The sequence below is a fragment of the Dendrobates tinctorius genome, unplaced genomic scaffold, assembly GCF_039654945.1.
Source record: "Dendrobates tinctorius isolate UK_male_01 unplaced genomic scaffold, ASM3965494v1 ptg000358l, whole genome shotgun sequence".
NCBI lineage: Eukaryota > Metazoa > Chordata > Amphibia > Anura > Dendrobatidae > Dendrobates > Dendrobates tinctorius.
The window spans coordinates 565,324-573,330 of NW_027362024.1; the positions used below are offsets into that span (position 1 = coordinate 565,324).

Here is an 8,007-nt window from a genome sequence, read left to right on the forward strand (position 1 = left end):
AGCTAAGTGTTTCCTCACTATCTTTCTGTTTATAGATATCCTGGATTCTTCTATTCCCTTAATAGGACAGTGAAGATCAGTTAATATGACATTTCCATTCTGAGAGAAAATAGATGCAAAGTAGGAATTTAAAAGTTCGGCCTCAACATCCTGTTTTACGATTTCATCATTTTCATCCTGTAAAAATCCTACAGCATCTTTGACTTTTCTTTTACTTTTGACATATCCCCAAAATCCTTTATTATTGCTTTTGACGTCTCTTGCAAGCATCAATTCATTGTCAGCGTCAATAATCTGATTTGTGCCCTGCAAGTTCTGCAGACAGCATTATATTCTACTTTAGATATGCCTCCCTCTTTCCATTTTATAAACATTTTTTTCTTCCTTTTTAGCATGTGCTTAAGTTCTGTGTTCCACAATCCTGGTTTCCTTAAATGCTTCCTATTCTTCACTCTTTTCGGAATTGTCAACAATTGTGCTTTGAGAATTTCATTTTTCAAGATTTCCCATCCTTCCTGGACATTTTTGTCCTTAAGGATATCCAGCCATTGGATCCCTCCAATTCTCTCTCTGAATCCCTCAAAATCTGCCTTTCTGAAATCTAACCTTGACGTCTGAGTCTTCACAGGTCTTTCCTCCTCTAGTTATTCAAAATTCTAAAATAGCATGATCGCTACCTCCTAGGGTCCCAGCCGCTTTTACCTCCTCAACCATTTCCTCCCTGTTTTATAAGGATTTGATCCAAGGTAGCAGATCACTTTAAGGTGTCCGGGCTTTTTACAGACAAAACATTCACGAGTTTCTCTTAGATTGCTCTTATAGTTAGGGAAATCCTGTGTCTTTAATGTTGTTTCTGCTCTGGATTCATTACTGCTGCTTACATGCTGTGTCTTTCTCTTGAATTCATCCACAAGTTTGCCTTTAACATACTCTAGTGTCAGCTCATCATCTGGCCATGCATCTAGTGCAGTCACGAGTGTGTCATAACTCTCTGGAAGACCACTTAATAGAAATGCAGCAGCATTTCTTCTCCAAAACCCCTGAGACGATCCACAATCTCTTGGATGTTTCTTATATAGTCCTGCATATTCTGTCCATCACTTAGCTTATACAAATACAAACAGAGGAAAAAGTGACCCAATATCAGTGCACTATGATATTATATGTGTCAATTGTAAAGACATATATATGTCTGAATATATAAAATAATTAAATAAAGTGCTCACCGAAAAAATGGACACTTGTAAACTACTGGACAATTGGAAAACAAACTACAAAAAAAAACCAAGGAAAAAAAATGATATTCAGTTCATATAATGTAGAAATATTAATTTTTATTAGTATCACAGGTTAAAAAACAATTAAAAATCAATGTCAGATACATTCTCCATGATATCAGTATACTTATATAAGGGCGCAAATGTCCAATTGCACATATAAAAATAAAAGTGATATGGTTGAATACAAAAATGAATAAAAAAGTGTAAAGAATATAAAAAAGTGCATATAAAAAGGTGTACCGTAAAGTCTACAAATTATGTGAGCAACAAGTGTTGGTGAAGTATTAAAAAAAACGGTGTGTGTATTTAGATAAACATTGAGTGAAACCAAATCTAAAGTGAAATGTGCAAAAGACACCACCGGGTATAGGGGGAACCACATACTATAATGTGTGACCATGGAGTACGTAAATACAGAAAAATTATATAGGTATAATAGATGTCAAAAAAGAAACTTACAAGATAAGGACTCCTGGTCTCCTGAACAAACGCCCTCCCCAATGCGCGTTTCGGCACGCTGTCTTCGTCAGGGGGCACTTTTTTATTCATTTTTTAAATTCATTTTTGTATTCATCCATATCACTTTTATTTTTTATGTGGAATTGGACATTTGCGCCCTTATATAAGTATACTGATTTCATGGGGAATGTATCTGACATTGATTTTTAATTGTTTTTTAACCTGTGATACTAATAAAAATTAATATTTCTACATTATATGGACTGAAGATCGTTTTTTTCTTGCCATTTTTTATCACTTAGCTTAGATTGATACAGCTTTATCTTGAGATAAAGCTTATTGCTGAGATTTGATCTTTCATGCACTTTCTGTAACTCATCCCACATCTCTCTTGCAGTTGCACACTTGCATATATGCACAATCTGATTATCATCTACACTGAGCTTTGTGCTTTCTGATCCTTCTCTAGCCAATCATCTGGTAATGGATGAGGCACTTGATCCAGAGTGCACTTCCACGTACCTTCTCTTATGAGCAGCATCTTCCCCTTGAATTTCCAGGACTGGTAGTTCTGATTAGTGAGGCTTGGCACTGACAAATTGACAGGATTGCTGCTAGTGGACATCTTCTCTATTGCTCTGTGCTGCTTTTGCTTTGGGCTATAGTTGCTGTGTTACTCTGGGGTTCTATGTCACTCTGGGCCCATAACCTGTTGGCAGAGATTACTCACGATTCTCTCCAAGCATGTGACAACAGAACTTGTTTATTCAGGAACAATATATGATAAGCTTAATAGAAAATGGATAAATCATTTGTGTATCTCTATCTGTGCAGCATCTACAACAGGCTGCTTCTCTCATACTCAGACTCAGCAGGAAAACATGAAGTACAGTCACATGCTATTCCTGTGTGAGCCTCTGGGAGATTTTTTTAAACTCTACAGTATAAACAGCATACAAATTTAGCAGTTAAACACTAATAGACAGGAATGGAGTTATTGCACCAAACCTATCCCAACAACTTGTGTAATGAGAACGGTGGAGATGGCAGGATTAGAACTGTTCATAGATGTAACTCTCCATCTGTCTGTGACTTTTACAATATTTGTTTCAGGGTGAAGTTCTGACCCATATTAATACTACAGAGACATATGTGAGGGGTGATGAGTGGTGTAAAGAGGAGATTCCCACATATGACTACCCAGGTGAGTAGTAACCACTGAATGCAGAGAAGTCACAGATTCCTCTCAGTCACCGGCTGTGGCTGCTTTATCGGTGGTGTAGTCCGGCCGTATTACCATGATCACCATTTGCCTCTAGACCACAACATTCTCCTCCACCCAAAACTGTTCAAATGACTTTGGGCATTGAAAGCCCTTTTCTATAGAACTTACAACCTGGAGGATCCACCTACCCCCTGGGATTAGGAGATGTTGTTTCCTGCCCAGATCTGTAAACTATAAAGCCAAATGACAGCGTACGTAGAATGTGCTGACAAGATAGAAAATCACTTGAAGAAAAATCGTATGCTGGGCCTGTAAGAGAAAGTGGAGGGTAATGATGCTGTTGGCTTCCTAGAATCCTGAGATCTAATTTCAGGGCTGAAATCTCATATCCCAAGATCTTGATACCGAGATCTCCATCTGTGCATGCGCCGCCCCCCGGCAGCCATGTTCACAGTCCTCCACACAGGAGGAAACCAAGGACATGCGGGGGGTCCGGCCTTTCAAGAAATGTCGGCGGACACCCCGGGCAGCAGCAGCGGAGGCAGCCATTGTGGGCAGCAGCGGAAGCCCCGGGCAACAGTGCCAGGCACCCCAGCAGCACAAAACACTCGCAGCGGTGCACTGCACATCGGACACCCCCCCATCCCACCCTGTGGCCTGCAGCATCACCCCACCCCTGCTTCCTCCAGCAACTACCCTGTGACCCCGCTTCACCACAGCAATAAGACGCATGGATTATAAGAAGCACCACAATTTTAATTAAAACAAATTTTTTCCTATTTTTCTCCTCAACATTTGGGGTGCATTTTATAATCCAAAAATACGGTAACATTTTTTTTATTCTAGTTCTTTTTGTACAGGTTCATTTTGTATGGCAGTTTGTTGATGGTGGGATCGGCCTGCCTCACTTACGTGAGTCTGCAACTACCTGGTAGCCTTTAAAATAAGGTCTCCATTACCTCTGCCAAATGCCTGAGATCTAAATTTAAGACGCATCAGCTCTGCACTATTATAAAAAGTTCTCTATGAATATCTATTCTTTCTTCTTGAAACTCATCTGACAGAAAATATTGGCCCTTACGATAGTTTAGATTGCCAAGAGCCACCGAGCCCCATACTCTAATTACCCAGAGAGTTTTCACCAGGATAATAGGAAACAAATGGACCTTACAAATTATTTCCCAATGTCTCCTGAATCCAACAATCCCCTATATATGGTTGTACACTACTCTCTGGGCACATGGTAGGGTTAAGAAAGGAAGGAGCGCCATTTAGCTATTCGTACACAGATCTTGATGGAATACTTTGCAGACACGATGTATTGGGAGCACTGTTAGTGATCACCTGGCAGATCAAAAGATGGCCACCACAAGAAGGCTTGGCTCTATCTACTCTATTTTCCAGATCCCAGTGATTGCCTTGCTCATCATCCTTTAACCCCTCTTCATGGATCTGGACTTACAGAGACCCCTAGGCTTGGGCCATGGTGTTACCTGCTATTCTGTGGGGTGAGATGGCAAGAAGAATAGTCAGGTAGTTGGTCATAACCAGGAGGGCAGAGAAAGTACAAAATCAGAAGACATAAGTGTAGTCAGTAAGCGGGCTGGGATTACACCAGGAAACAAATACACCAGCTGAGCACAGAGGACTGAACCAGAGGAGAACAAGGCTGTATCTGGCAGATTCCGGGAATAGGCTTCAAGCTTTAGTAGGGTTTGGTGCTTTCTAATTGGCTTAAGCAGGTAGCAGATTGCTACCAGATTGCTGGACAGCACACAAACCCATACTGCCAGGCTGGGTGAAACTACTGGTCTCAGGCACCCTAATCTTAGTGGTTGGACAGAGCCAGCGCCACCCAGAGCTTCTGGTTTCGACATCTCTTCTATTACCAGCAACGCCTGCACAATAAATAAGGCGCTGCTTGGTGATGGAATCAAACATCGCAGGAGCAGATTCCAGGGGAGAGGGGACACACCATCTGCAGATGCCCTAATATAACAAAATTACAGGAAACTAAAGCAGTAGAAATCCCCATAAAGTGACTCCATTATGGAAATTATAACCCTCAGTGAATTATTCTATGGGAGTAGTGACACTTTACGGAAATTTGCTCACATTGGATGTTGCAACATGAAAATTGCAATTTGCCATTTTATTACCCAACACATAATGCCCAGATTGTGCTCCAGGAAACACACACCGTAAATTAAGTGGGTTCTTCTCACTATAGTAATGCCAAATATACGGATGCTAAATATGGTTTGGGCGCACTACAAGGCTCAGAAGAGAGTGGCTATTTGACTTTGGGAGAGCGGATATTGCTGGATTGGTTTATGGAAGCCATGTTGCTTTTCAAGAGCTTTTGAGCCACAAATATTGTGGAAACCTTTTGGTTTTCCTCTGACAGATGATGGACCTTAGTGGTGTCTTGTGTTTCCGTGAGATGAGTAGAAGTTTTATTGGTATAATTTTCGCCTATATAACATTGTTTGGTGGCTTTTTATTCCATGTTTGGGAAGCAGAATGAACAAACCATTGAACACTATGATGCACTGGTTCATGCTATGAGGCTTTCCATTAGACTGTGAACTCTCATTGTCTTGGTGAATAATTTAATATTTTTAAAAAGCTTGTATTTTCTATGGACAACTTAGGCCTCTTTCACACTTCAGTTTTTTGCATCAGTTATAATCCGCCAAAAAGGCGGACAAGCGGATCCGTTCTCAACTGATGTGAACGGATGGCACAGGATCCGTTTTCAGACGGATCCTGAAAATGAAGAAATTTAAAGGAATCGCTGGCCGGGGGGGGGGGGGGGGAGAGAGAGAGAGAGAGAGAGAGAGAGAGAGAGAGAATTTTTTTTTTTTTATTTTGTCCGGCACCCAGAAAGAATTTCGGGTTAAATGAGTGTCTGGAGGATCCGCCAGAGAAAAAAACGTTTTGAAATCTTTGAGGATGGTGACGGACAGCAACTTTTGGCGGATCCTCACAAAAAACGGATGCAACGGACAGCAATCCGTCACAATCCGCCATTAATGCAAGTCAATGGGAAAAAAACGGATCCTCAAAAAAAAATTGAGGATCCGTTTTTTTTAAAAACCTGGCGGATTGTGACTGATTGTAAAAAACGGAAGTGTGAAAGAGGCCTTAAGTAGAAATGTCCAAAAGTATAAAATTTGAGGATATTTTATTCAAAATTATTAATTGGTTTTATTTTTAGCAGATGACTGCACCAGGAGGTCAGAGGGAACGCTGACATCTTCTATTTTTAAATGTGATTATCTTGAGATCTCACAGGATCCAATTGAAGTTAATGCCATTACTCCAGATATACCATCATCCCTTCATAGCCAAGATCTGTCATCTGATCCTATGAAACAGGTCCCATCTTTTGGTTCATTACCAACTACTAAGGAAAATCAAAGTCACGATATAAGCATTGAAAAATTAATTGATTCTAAAGGAAAGGAGCCATTTTCATATTCAGAATATGGAAATAGTTATCTTGAAAAGACTTTTCTTAAACATGAAAAAATTCACATAACAGAGAATAGATTTTCCTGTTCAGAATGTAGGAAATGTTTTACTCAGAATTCACATCTTGTTACACATGAGAGAATTCACACAGCAGAGAAGCCATATTCATGTTCAGAATGTGGGAAAGGTTTTAGCCAGAAATCAAATTGTGTTAAGCACCAGAGAACTCACACAGGGGAGAAACCTTTTTCCTGTTCAGAATGTGGGAAATGCTTTTCTCAGAATTCATATCTTGTTACACATAAGAGAATTCATACAGGAATGAAGCCATATTCATGTTCAGAATGTGGGAAATGTTTTAGGCAGAAATCAGATTTGGTTAGGCACCACAGAACTCACACAGGGGAGAAGCCTTTTTCCTGTTCAGAATGTGGGAAATGTTTTAGCAGTAAATCAGATTGTGTTAATCACCAGAGAACTCACACAGGGGAGAAGCCATTTTCCTGTTCAGAATGTGGGAAATGTTTTAGCAATAAATCAGATTGTGTTAATCACCAGAGAACTCACACGGGGGAGAAGCCTTTTTCCTGTTCAGAATGTGGGAAATGTTTTAGCAATAAATCAGATTGTGTTAAGCACCAAAGAACTCACACAGGGGAGAAACGTTTTTCATGTTCAGAATGTGGGAAATGTTTTAACCAGAAATGTCATCTTGTTAATCACCAGAGAACTCACACAGGGGAGAAGCCTTTTCCCTGTTCAGAATGTGGGAAATGTTTTAATCAGAAATCAGATTTGGTTACTCACCATAGAACTCATACAGAGGAGAAGCCTTTTGCCTGTTCAGAATGTGGGAAATGTTTTAATCAGAAATCAGGTTTAGTTCATCACCATAGAACTCACACAGGGGAGAAGCCTTTTTCCTGCTCAGAATGTGGGAAATGTTTTAACTGTAAATCATATTTGTTTAAGCACCAAAGAACTCACACAGGGGAGAAGCCTTTTTCCTGTTCAGAATGTGGGAAATGTTTTGTGAAGAAATCATCTCTTCTTAGTCACCAAAAAACTCACACAGGGGAGAAACCTGTATCATATTCTTAATGTGGGAAATGTTTTCTACCGAAATCAACTCCTAAAAAATATCAGGGAAGTCATACGGGGAGAAGCTTTTTTCATGTTCAAAATGTTGGAAATATTTTAACTCAAAATTGTATCTTCTTAAAGGTTTTGACCACTACTAGGACAACCCCTTGTCATTCCTCATGTTTGGCCATGTTACAATAAAAACACTCATTGTGCGAGAATGATCAGTACTAAATATATTGAACAGCCATGTCGGGCTGAGCTGCCATCTTGGAAAAACATTCGCTAACTAACTTTGCAGGTAATGAGATGACCTTATGGGAGCTCTAGCCAGAATGGAGACATAAAATGACATCAGAGCCATTAGCAGGTATGGTTGGCATACACAAAAGTTAATAGGAGTAGCTGCAGGGCATTGTGAGAGTAAATAATGGTGTCATACGGCAGTAAGTAGTGTCTGTGATGAGGACAATACAGTAGTCA

At 40.0% G+C, this 8,007-nt stretch overlaps 1 pseudogene; it reads left to right on the plus strand.

The window, feature by feature from the left end:
* Positions 1–2,588: 2,588 nt before the first annotated feature.
* On the plus strand, positions 2,589–7,739 carry LOC141075506 (uncharacterized; annotated as a pseudogene).
* Positions 7,740–8,007: the final 268 nt, after the last annotated feature.